Below are 13,587 nucleotides of genomic sequence, written 5' to 3'. Positions count from 1 at the left end.
ATTCAGCTAAAAAAGAAAATAAAATTTTTTAAGGGAAAGAGAAAGAGTATTCACCTTTTTGGAAAGCTCTAGGAGAGAACCAAGAAGTTAGAGCAATATAGATGTTAGCACATGAATGCACATTATTAAGAAAAAAAAATGATCTCCACTTTCTCTCTTTATGGAAAATGCAAAACGTGTAGACACCCTCTGGAAAATTGCAATTGCGGAAACTTCGTGGTCGAGTGATCTCTACTTTTGTTGACTATCGAGGTTAACAAAAAGGAATCTATGTGGAACAATGTTAATTTGCTTTCATGCAATTACTACTTTCTATTTCAAATGATTATTGTCGATTGCACATCATTACTCTCTCTATTTTATATGTTAGAATATGCTATAATTGGGGAGTTGATCCCTCTATGGTGCTTGTTGATTCTTATCTAGCTTGAGGGGTTAGTGATTTGCTGTTTTTTGTTGTTAGTAGTTTATGCTTTGAGTTTGTGTTGATTGCTTTTAGGTTCGCCTTTGTGATTTAGATGCTGATAGTTTACTTATTTTAGTTGTGATGTCTGATGGCCTAGACTTTGTAAAGTTTCAAAGAGATGTCCAATCTCTCTCTCTCTCTCTCTCTATATATATATATATATATATATATGCAAAGTTTAGAGAAAGCCCAACTAGAATTTCAAATTAAAATCCAATTTTGCGTCATGTGTCATAAATTTTTTATTTTTAGAAAGAGTTTTATTTCCTAATTTAGAGTCAAATGTGGGACCACATTATAAATATTCATCCAAATGAGTTATTGAGTACAAAAACCAAAGAGTCTAGAATAAATGAATCATAAAAAAAAAGTGTTTCACAATAACAAAAATTAAGAAGTAATAATAAATAAAAAAACATAAATAGTTTACATTTTACACCTAATAATATTCTTACAAGACTTTTTAAAGAGTTAACAAAATATAAAAATGGCTATCAATAGTATTTAAATTATATATATAGGAATTATATTATGTATCTTACTGTATATCTTACTGTATATCTTTAAGTATATCCATGCATATGCATGTGATTATAAGCTTCTCTCTCTCTCTCTCTCTCTCTCTCTCTCTCTATATATATATATATATATATATATAGCCAAAACTTAGAGAAAATGTATAGTAACCTACCATCACTCTATTTAAATTTACTTCTTGTTCATGAAATCACAATCCCATGTGGCCCTTTTAGCTGACTAATACAAATATATTCTTACTATTTTTTAGTATAAAAATAAACTACAAAGTTGTCATGAAGAGGTGAGCCAAAAAAAAAAAAAAAAACTATGACTAACCATGAATTTGTAACCCTCCCATAATAGATAACATAAGACATGCATAATAAGTTAATAACAAAAAAGTACGAGATAAGAAGTTAAATCTATGTAAGAAAATCCTCAATTGAATAAGTTTGTTGAAGCCAATTTAGCAGTCTGATATTAAATTTAGCAGATGCACTCCAGAAGATGACAATTTTACACTCTTTTTTTTTTTTTTTGAAGAGGACAATTTTACACTCTCCTTTTGTAACATCAAAAACATTAAATTTAATACCAATTTTACTTGAAAAAAAAAAAAAACCTTACAAACAGACTTAACTAAAAATATGATTGATGTCAACCCAAAAAAAAGATTGATAGTCGCATAAAGTTGTAAACGAGCCAGTATTAAAAATTCAGACTTGTTCATTGAGCTTAAGTTCATTACGTTCAAGTTTTGTACATGTATCTGTCGAGCAAACTTGAACTTGTTTACAAACTATTGATTAATAGCTTTTGTTTTTTTCTATATACAAGACATGCTAACATGAATTGACAATGCTATTTAATCCAGACTGAAATCAGCAGAGGTGTAAGAAAAAAAAAATCCACCAAAAGAGAAGAAAAAAGAATCGAAAGAAAGAGAGAAGGCAATGACCTTTTGGAAAGCTCTAGGTGAGAAGTGATAGTTGGAGATGATAAAATGGTCTGATGGGCCGACCTTAATGGGCCGGACGGATTGAAACTGTTGGGTCCGTGTAAAGATGGTCCCACGCGCCTCGAAGGCCCATCGCTCACAGGTGCAGTAAGGGCCCATGATCCGAAATCTCTATTGCCTAGAAAAAGCCCTAAGATCCAATAAGGGAAATTGTATCAGAGTCCCACATTGGAAAGATCTGGAGGTCAAGAAGAAAAGCCAACTCTCTATTACTATAAAAGGAGTAACATTCACCAAATCAAGGTACGAAAAATTGACCCTCTTTAACGCTCTAGAGGAAAAAGGACGAATTCTGACTTGACCTTCGGAGAGTGTTTGGCCGGCACCACACCGGTGCTCTCTAAAGGTCTTCTTCCGTTCGTTCTTGGTGTGCAGGTTCGCTTTGAGTCGCGAGTACGGTGTGACTCATTGGTGACAATTTTCAACGTCATCAGTTGGCGCCGTCTGTGGGAAAGTGTAGCGCTTAATCGCTTCCTAGACAAAAGAGTTACATGGTACTCACACGCTCAATGACAACCACGAATGACGTTCAAGAAGAAGCCCCCACGACTGCCCTTGAAAAACAGGTCAAGACGCTCGCCGCAGCCGTGGAGCGCCTAACCAAACAAAACCACGACCTAGAAGAGCAGCTGAACCAAAAGAATGCAGCGGTCAATAACCAAGGAGCGGATCAAGAAGGGACCAGCGCTGAAAGGATAGATCAGGACGGACAGCAGGAGAGTAACGCCCCGAGCAGACCAGTGCGACGGGACGTTAACATCCCTTCCCCGACGGATACAGCTCCACAATCCATCATCGTGGAGATGCAGGCGATTAAGGAACAGATGGATGTAATGATGAATGCTCTCAAGGGTCGAGTGTCAAGTGATCTTGACGACCTTGTCAACCGGATTGACTCGCCCTTCACGACAACCGTCAACTCCTTCCCCCTGCCGAATAAGTTCCGCATGCCGAATATGGATAGTTATGACGGAGTCAAGGACCCTCTAGATCACCTAGAGACCTTCAAGACCCTGATGCATCTTCAGGGAGTGGCAGACGCGATTATGTGCAGGGCCTTTCCTACTACCCTAAAGGGCGCAGCAAGGATTTGGTTCAGCCGACTAGCACCCAACTCCATCAGCACCTTCAAGGAACTAAGTGCTCAATTTACCACGCACTTCATCGGAGGACATCGGTATAGAAAATCCACGGCTTGTTTAATGAACATCAAGCAGCGAGAGGAGGAGACGCTGCGGGCCTACATATCACGCTTCAATAAGGAAGCGCTCTCGATCGACGAAGCCGACGACAAGATATTGGTAGCAGCATTCACGAATGGGCTGAAGGGGGGTAAGTTTTTGTTCTCCCTATACAAAAACAACCCCAAGACCATGTCGGAGGTGCTTTACAGGGCCACCAAATATATGAACGCTGAGGACGCACTATTATCGCGAGAAGATAGACCCAAGAAAAGAGACAGACAGGAGGATTCCCGACAGGACCAGGGGTGGAAGAAAGGAAGGATGGGAGACCGAAGGGAGGACAGACGTCCAAAACCCATGGGCGGAAGGTTCGCAAGTTTCACCCCGCTAAACGCGCCGATTGACCAAGTCCTAATGCAGATTAAGAACGAAGGGTCCCTGACGTTCCCAGGAAAGCTGAAGAGTGACCCCAGCAAAAGGTCCAGAGACAAATATTGCCGCTTTCATCGTGACCACGGCCACGACACGGCCGATTGCTACGACTTGAAGCAGCAAATCGAAGCCCTTATCCGACAAGGGAAGCTGCAGAAGTTCGTTAACAAGGGGAGAACGGATCAACCCCCGCAGGAACAACAACTCTGCCGAGAAAACGAGCGACCAAGACCCCCAATAGGAGACATAAGAATGATAATCGGAGGAACTACTGCGACCAGATCGTCAAAGAAGGCTCGCAAAACATACCTTCGGATGGTACAGAATGTCCAGTCGACGGGCAGAGTGCCAAGGATAGCAGACAGAGAAGTCCCTATTGTTGGGTTCACGGAGGAGGATGCACGGCGCCTACATCATCCACACGACGATGCTCTCGTCGTCAGCATGTGGACAGGAGACTACAACGTGCACCGAGTGTTGATCGACAACGGCAGCTCGGCCGACATCTTGTACTATCCAACATTCCAGCAAATGAGGATTGACAGGGAGCTGCTAATACCGACAGACACCCCGCTCGTTGGTTTCGGAGGGAGTAGGGTATTCCCTTTGGGCTCGGTAACATTACCGGTGACAGTAGGAGATTACCCCCAACAGATAACCAGGAAGGTGACATTCTTGGTGGTCGATTGCTCGTCCGCTTACAATGCTATTCTTGGACGGCCTACGCTCAACTCGTGGAAGGCGGCAACGTCAACTTACCACCTAATGATCAGGTTCCCAACGGAGCATGGGGTAGGAGAGCTACGCGGAAGTCAAGTTGCCGCACGAGAATGCTACATAGCTATGATGGAGATGCAAGACCAAATCCAAGCTTTGAACATAGAAGAGCACCGAACGGTGGCGGAACCCACAGAGAAGCTGGAGGAGATAACTCTCGACAGTTCCAATTCGGACAGAACAACCAAGATCGGAACGCTTGCCAAACCCGCAATCCGTCAAGAACTCGTAGCTTTCTTGAGGAGCAATAAGGATGTGTTCGCCTGGAGCCATGACGATATGCCGGGAATCGATCCCTCGGTCATGGTACACAAATTGAATGTATTGCCCTCATTTCCACCCGTCCGACAAAAGAAGAGAGTGTTCGCACCGGAACAAGACCAAGCAATAGCGGAAGAGGTCCGCAAACTCCAAGAGGCAAGCTTCATCAGGGAAGTCTACTATCCCGATTGGCTGGCGAATGTGGTAATGGTGAAGAAAGCGAGCGGCAAGTGGCGGATGTGCGTGGATTTCACCGATCTTAACAAAGCGTGCCCTAAAGATAGCTATCCCCTTCCAAGAGTCGACGTCCTAGTAGACTCGACGGCTCAACACCAATTATTAAGCTTCATGGACGCTTTCTCGGGTTATAACCAGATCCGCATGCACGAGGCCGATCAGGAAAAGACTTCGTTCGTAACCAGCCAAGGACTATTCTGTTACAAAGTAATGCCATTCGGCTTGAAGAATGCAGGGGCAACATACCAAAGGCTAATGAACAAGATGTTCGCGCAGCAAATCGGGAGGAATGTTCAAGTCTATGTCGACGATATGCTGGTAAAGAGCCGGAAGGAGGAAGACCACCTGGAAGATCTTAAGGAAACGTTCGGTACGCTTCGATCCTACAACATGTAACTCAATCCGGGAAAGTGCGCATTCGGCGTAACGGCAGGCAAATTCCTAGGGTTCATGGTATCCCAGAGGGGGATTGAGGCTAACCCGGACAAAATCCGAGCCATAGTAGAGATGGCCCCCCCACGAAATGTGAAGGAGATACAAAGCCTTAACGGCAAGATAGCGGCATTAAATAGATTCGTGTCGAGAGCCACGGACAAGTGCTTGCCATTCTTTCGCACATTAAAGAAATCCTTCGAGTGGACGGACGAGTGTCAGCGAGCGTTCGAGGAATTAAAGGCATACCTATCTTCACCACCACTATTGAGTCCCTCGCAGCCCGGTGATGAACTTTTCCTCTACTTGGCTGTCTCCTCTGTTGCCGTCAGCGCGGCCTTAATTAGAGAAGAGGATAATGCACAGAAGCCTGTATACTACGCCAGCTGGGCGCTCCGCGGTGCCGAAGAAAGATACCAACCTATGGAGAAACTGGCTTTCGCATTGGTCACGGCGGCTCGCAAGCTCAAACCCTACTTCCAAGCCCATACCGTGAACGTAATGACCGACAAGCCCTTGCGAAGGGCACTGAGTAATCCTGAAGCCGCAGGTCGACTAACGCTGTGGGCAATAGAATTGAGTGAGTTTGATATCAAGTACCGTCCGCGTGTGGCCATTAAAGGACAAGCTGTAGCCGACTTCATAGCAGAGTTTACGCGTGACGAGGACAAGGGGGTAGAGGAACCCCCCAAGTGGAGCATCTACACCGACGGGTCATCCAATCGGCGAATTGGAGGGGCCGGCATAGTGTTGCTGTCACCCGAAGGAGACAAGATCGAATGTATGGTCCGTCTCGACTTCCCCATTACCAACAATGAAGCAGAATACGAAGCGGTGGCGGCAGGACTAGACCTAGCCAAAGCCGCCGGAGCTGAAAGTGTGGCCGTCCATTGCGACTCTCAGGTCGTGACCAATCAAGTAAACGAAGACTATGAATGCAAGGGGGAAAGGTTGAAGAGATATCTTGATCAAGTGAGGGCAAGAGTTAACGGGCTAAAAGCGACGGTCGTCCAAATCCCCAGGGGAGAAAATGAGCTCGCCGATCGGCTAGCCAAAGCCGCCTCAGCAGAACATGTGACGACACCGGGTAATGTACTTTCCTTTGTTCAACTCTTTCCACTAATAGACCCCGACAATATGCAGGAGATACGCTCTGAAAGAAACTGGACCACCCAGATAACTTCATACTTGAAGGACGGGTTACTGCCACAAAAGAAGGAGGCAGCGAGGAAGCTGAAAGTCCAAGCTGCAAGATTCGTCCTGATAAAAGACATTCTTTACAAGAGAGGTTTCTCCCGCCCTTACCTAAGATGCCTCGGGGTTGAGGAGGCAGACTACGTAATGAGGGAAGTACACGAAGGAATATGCGGGAACTACTCTGGATCGCGGTCGTTGGTGCACAAACTGGTACGGGCTGGGTATTACTGGCCAACCATGCAGAAGGATGCCGAGTCTTACGTTAAAAGCTGCGACAAATGCCAGAGGTTCAGCAATTTTATCGGACAGCCAGTTGAGGAGCTGACCCCTATGACGGCTCCATGGCCGTTCGCTCAGTGGGGACTGGATATCATGGGACCTTTCCCAACGGCAGTAAGGCAGCTAAAGTTCTTGGTAGTGGGTATTGACTACTTCACAAAATGGGTAGAAGCGGAAGCCTTGGCCACCATTACAGAAAAGAACATTAGAAGTTTTGTTTGGCGGTGCATCGTATGCAGGTTTGGTATTCCTAGAGTCCTTGTCTCGGATAACGGGAGGAAGTTCGACAACGGCCACTTCCGGGATTTCTGCACACAGCTAGGAATAAAAAACCACTACTCATCACCCGCCCATCCTCAGGCCAATGGCCAGGTTGAAGTCACGAACCGATCCCTGCTAAAGATTATCAAGACTCGGCTTGAGGGGGCAAAGGGAATATGGCCCGAAGAATTACCGAGCATACTATGGGCATACAGGACAACGGCGAGGACTCCGACAGGAGAGACGCCATTCCAACTGACATACGGGAGTGAGGCGGTCATCCCCGCAGAAGTTGGCCTCACAAGTTACAGGGTTCACAACCATGACGAAGGCAGGAACGACGAATCTATGAGGCTACAGCTGGACCTGATAGATGAGGTGAGGTCGGCGGCGGAGCAAAGGATCGCCAGATACCAGGATCGCATGGCCAGACATTACAATTCCCGGGTTCGACACAGAGACTTCCAAGTAGGAGACCTGGTACTCAGGAGGGTCCTGGGTGCAGCTAGAGACCCTACACAGGGAAAACTCGGCCCCAACTGGGAAGGACCTTACAGAGTCACGTCATGGAAAAGGAAAGGAACATACCACCTGGAGACTACAGAGGGGGAGAAGCTACCGCATCCATGGAATGCTGAGCATTTGAGGAAATACTACCAGTGATAGTAACACGGCGAACGGCAACCAATTTTCCATTTGGCTTTTATTAACTATTTATAAGTTTTTTCTTTAAACTATGTTTCTCTTGCTACAATCTTGTCGTGCCTTTTTTAAGCCCAAGGGGGCAGACACTTTTCCTTTACGCATCTCTATAATTAGATACAATTATGATCTTCTTCTACTTGGATGTCATTACAATTGTCCTCAAAGTTAACGAATGCTAGTTAAAAGTCCACAAAGTGGACGGATCACCAAAACGGTGAGTAATTCTATAAGTCCATAAAGTGGACGGTATAGCCTCCACAAAGTGGACGGATCACCAAAACGGTGAGAATTATACAAGTCCATAAATTGGACGGTATAGCCTCCACAAAGTGGACGGATCACCAAAACGGTGAGTGATTCTACAAGTCCATAAATTGGACGGTATAGCCTCCACAAAGTGGACGGATCACCAAAACAGTGAGAATTATACAAGTCCATAAATTGGACGGTATAGCCTCCACAAAGTGGACGGATCACCAAAACGGTGAGTAATTCTACAAGTCCATAAAGTGGACGGTACAGCCACCACAAAGTGGACGGATCACCCAAAACGGTGAGTAATTTAATAAGTTCATTAATTGGACGGTATAGCCTCCACAAAGTGGACGGATCACCAAAACGGTGAGAATTATACAAGTCCATAAATTGGACGGTATAGCCTCCACAAAGTGGACGGATCACCAAAACGGTGAGTAATTCTACAAGCCCATAAAGTGGACGGTACAGCCACCACAAAGGGGACGGATCGCCCAAAACGTTTTGTAAATTATATACGTACATAAAGCGGACGGTGTAGCCGCCACAAAGTAGACAGATCACCCAAAACGGTGAGTAATTTAATAAGATCATTAATTGGACGGTATAACCACCACAAGGTGAACGGACCATCGCCTTGATAAAAAACTGCCCATAAAAGTGGACGGATAGTATATCGTATACGTCATAGACGGGTCCGATTAAAGGTGAGGAAAACTTTTTAAGTGGACGGATAAACAGAACAGTTTGTCCAAATTAACACTTAATATACAAGAAGACGGAGAGAAAATCCTTAAACGGATACAAATAATGAAGAAGCATATTATGAAAGAAAAACATTGTTCAGTACAAAAGCAAACTTAAAACAAACCGTTTAAAAAGTACTAAAAATATATAAAAAGGGGACGGATCCTCCTCAACAATTACAAGGGGTTAATCAGCTTTCTTGGCGTCGGCAACAGGAACCTCATTCGGCATAGCGGACTCTCCGTCACCCTGAGCTGCTTCGTCTCCAAAGAGGTCCTCCGTATTTTCTGAGGCGACGGGCAGAGCAGACGTCTGATCTTGATCAGTGAGTGTTATCATGGACACGTCCAGATCTGGGTAGGCCTTTTTTACCTGACGGAGTGCATCGTCAAAACCTTGAAGGAACGATCCCCCAAGCTCTTTCAGCAAAGCCTCAGAGTCGCGATACTCTTTGACGGCGTCCTCCCTGGCCTGACGGAGCTTCTTCTTCAAATCCTTCACTTCATCATCCTTACCCTTCAAGGCCTTCCCAACTTCTTCCGTCCTCTGTTCAAGCTCTTTTCTGGTCTTCTCAGACAATTTGAATTTCTGCTCCATTGTGGACTTCCACTTGTGCAGTTGGCTAAGCTCCTCCTCTGTCTGCCTAGCTTTTGACCGAACACGTTCTAGAGCCGCTTCACGGTTGAGGCAACGGTCCATCAAGCCCTTCATCATAACCAAGGACTGAAATAAACAAAATTAAGAGGGGTTAAATATAAAACTAAGAGCGGACGGACATACACTGACGGATAAAAAGGTTACCTGTCCAACGACGAATAAACCCGTCTCCCCCATTGCCTCCGTCGAATGATTCCCCAGGTCCTCGTAGTCTTCTGCGGAAATTATCGACGAAAGCTTCTCCAAAGCAAACTTCGAGTCGTCACGGAGAAGGGGAGGGGGTTTCTCCTCGCTGACGGGTGGGGCTTGCATGAAGCCCTTACCAGATCCGTGTTTGGCTGGGGTGACGGCTTTAGAACCCTCAGCCATCAGGCCCACAACGGGTTCCAATGAAACCTTCGGCTGCTTGAACGGACGGTCAGACTTCGGCGGTTGCTTCCTCTTGGCCGACGACCCCGGCGCCTTGGGACCTACAACCTCACCCGTCTTCTTTTGCTCGACGGCCAGCGTTTTTATCATTGCCCTTCTCTTCGCGTCGTCCATTTCTGCAATACAGGACGGATGAGTATGTTCTCAAAATTAAAGGCTATTTTCAAGGGTAAAAGCTGACGGACTTACGTCTGTGTATTCTTTCGTCGTATGCAATGGCCTCGCGTGTAGGTTCTGGACCGTCACAATACCAGTGTATTGTTTTCGGATTCACTAACTTGGCCCAGGTCCTCTCTTCCGGCTTACTTTTTCTGCAAATCTTTTCAAGGAAGCTGAATTCTTCAAGGCTAACTTGCGGGCGCCGTCTACCTGCAGAGAGAGACGACTAAGACATACAAAAAAATGGACGGATATGAAAAGCATTGCAAAATTAAGACGGGTGCATACACGATTGATTTATCACTGCCCAGGTTGTGTCAACGGGCAGATACTCCGTCTCCCCTGGACGGTTCATCCATCTGTCACCCTCAAGGAAGAAGTAACGACTCTTCCAGTCTCTGTTTGAGTCTGGGGTCTCAAAGATCACCTTCAACAAGGGGCTCCGACTAGCAAAACTATACATTCCCCTTGATCCAGAAATCTCGTCTGGACGGTAACAGTGAAGAAATTCACGGACCGTCAGTCTCCTTTCTCCATTCGACATGGCACCATACAGAATCTCCATGGTTATGAAGACCCTCCAGGCGTTAGGGGATATCTGTGTGACGGACAACCCCAGATAGTGCAAGAGTTCTCTATAAAGTGTTGAGAGCGGGAACCGAAGTCCTGCCTTCAACGCCTGTTCGTATACTCCGACACCCTCAACCCCTTCATAGTAACACTTCTCCGACACATAGGGTAGACGGATGGAAACATAGTCTGGTATTTGAAAGTTGGTTCTGAAAGTATTGAAATGTCTCTCCCTGATGACGGATGTGAACCTATGCACTGTCCACTCTGGCAGCATGATGAACTGCCTTAGTCTATCAGCACCTACAACGGACTCCGGTTTCTGATTCCCGTCGTCATCAGAACCCTCTATTTCGACTATCTCCACATCCTCATTTGTTGAGGACGAAGAGGAGGCAAACAGACTCCTATCTTCGCCGGGGCTCTCTTGGTCTTTATGACCGGACGGGTATACATCTTCGTATTCCGCCCCGTCACAAACCACCGACTGGTTACTTGACGCACTAGACATTTCCTACAATTGACGATGAAACCTAAGACTAACGGGTTTGAAAACATTGACGGGTATAATAATCCTAACAACAATGCTTGGACGGAAATGTAACTTGATTATTGTATTAAAGTAAATACTTACCTCCCTTGGCAAAGGATGGGTGCCGGTTGTTGTAATCGGGGGATGCTCGTCCTCGACGGGGTGCTCTGACAAGGTTGACGGTTTCGCTCTGACAGACGATTTCTGGTTGAAAAATGTGTAAATGGGATTGAGGCGCCTTATATATATATAGAAGATGCACGGAAGACGAAGCGACGCTTCGATCCCATACAACGGCCAATCAGAGATTGACACGTGGCATGCTCAATAAATGCTGACAACCTGTCAGTACGCATCGACGGATTGTATCCTTCATGTAACCGTCAACTTGATGAATCTTCTTCTGACAGATTTATCTATCTGCAACCGTCATTACATCTTGCATGAATCCGTCGACCAATTTAAACATTGACATATCACGGAGTTCATTCCGTCATAAAAGGACCCGTCATACACCACGTTGGGATCGTCACCCCATTGATCCTTGGCCTAAAGCGGACGGACCATTGGGGTGAAGGGGGCAACTGGAGATGATAAAATGGTCTGATGGGCCGACCTTAATGGGCCGGACGGATTGAAACTGTTGGGCCCGTGTAAAGATGGTCCCACGCGCCTCGAAGGCCCATCGCTCACAGGTGCAGTAAGGGCCCATGATCCGAAATCTCTATTGCCTAGAAAAAGCCCTAAGATCCAATAAGGGAAATTGTATCAGAGTCCCACATTGGAAAGATCTGGAGGTCAAGAAGAAAAGCCAACTCTCTATTACTATAAAAGGAGTAACATTCACGCAAATCAAGGTACGAAAAATTGACCCTCTTTAACGCTCTAGAGGAAAAAGGACGAATTCTGACTTGACCTTCGGAGAGTGTTTGGCCGGCACCACACCGGTGCTCTAAAGGTCTTCTTCCGTTCGTTCTTGGTGTGTAGGTTCACTTTGAGTCGCGAGTACGGTGTGACTCATTGGTGACAATTTTCAACGTCATCAATAGTAATAAACTAAAAAAAGATGTTCGTATACATCGGTACGTGAATGCGCATTGTAAAAAAAAGAGAGGAAAAAATTGAAGTGATTCCCACTTTCTCTCTTTATGGAAATGCAAAACGTATAAACTTCGTGAAGAAAGAATCTCTATTTTTTTTTTTTCTTTTTTGGTCAAAGGGTAGGGTATATTAGATTAACTAGCCACAAAAGGAAACGTAACAAATCAGGAGATCCATTTTGGTCAAAAGGATCTCTACTTTTTTTTGGATAGGATCTCTACTTTTATTCACTATTGTGGTTATTCTTCTGTACCACATAGCATAGAATAAGTAATAAATCAAGTGGCACTTTATCGATTGCACCATTGTTTTGTCTCTTTCGGATATGTTAGATTAGGAGCCACTATCTCATTAAAAAAAAAAAAAAAAGAAAAAAAAGAAAAAAAAGGGAGGTTGGTGTTGCTGTAATTCAATGTAATAAAAAATCGGTTTTCATGAATTTTTTTGGTTATACTAAATTTTGGTTCTATTTTTACATGAGAGTGATAGATGTTATTTTTTTTTTATTGTTAATGCCCTATGACTAAAAATATACGTGGATGATTTTATTAATTGCCATGTATTGAGTTGAAATAATTTTCCTTCAAACTAATAGAGGTAAACTTTTTTAATTATTATTTTGAGTGTTAGATGCCTTTTTATTATTTAAATTTTTTTTGGAGATAATATATGTTTTGACGTTTTTGTATATAGACTTTATCTATCATCTTGAGATTATTTGTAAACTACTCATAGACCCATTGTAGACACATGTGATGAGTGAAAATATATTAATATTTGTGTGGGGCTAGAGAACTTACGACCAGGCCCACTTTCCATTAGGGCCCAGGGCCCATGCAGAGGAGGGTAGTTGCTGAGGACGAGTAGGGAAAGACCAAATAGCCTATAGAGGCAGCCGAGGATGACCCTGTCCTCGGCATCCCAAAACTTCAAAAGAAAGAGCGACATGTTGTCAAAGGCAACCTCCAAGGCGCCCCCAGAGGAAGAGGCGAGTAGAATGGGACTCACATGGGAGTACGTAGTGGGGGTGGTTCAAGGTAAATATGTCACCTCCGTATTGAATGCGCCCACAAACGTCCTAGCCATATTAATGAGAAAAGACTTTTGAACAGTGTGGTTTCGGTTATTGCAACTAACAGAAAGCAGGGGGAGGCTGCTGATGAGACAGGTGTTTGAATAGGTACCTGCCTGATCAACAGATAGAGGGTCAAGATCAACTGAGAAGAGCTATATAATGTGAAGATTTATGCGCCAAAAAAAGTGGGGGACAAGTTGTCTCCCAGACCATGGAGTCCTAAAAAAGGAGAATAATAAGAACATGATGCTCCTCGGACGAGGTCTAGGGACCGGAGCCACTTAGGACGTACCG

The sequence above is a fragment of the Quercus lobata genome, chromosome 8, assembly GCF_001633185.2.
Source record: "Quercus lobata isolate SW786 chromosome 8, ValleyOak3.0 Primary Assembly, whole genome shotgun sequence".
NCBI classification, from domain to species: Eukaryota; Viridiplantae; Streptophyta; class Magnoliopsida; order Fagales; family Fagaceae; genus Quercus; species Quercus lobata.
Note: the sequence above shows the minus strand (reverse complement) of the source record.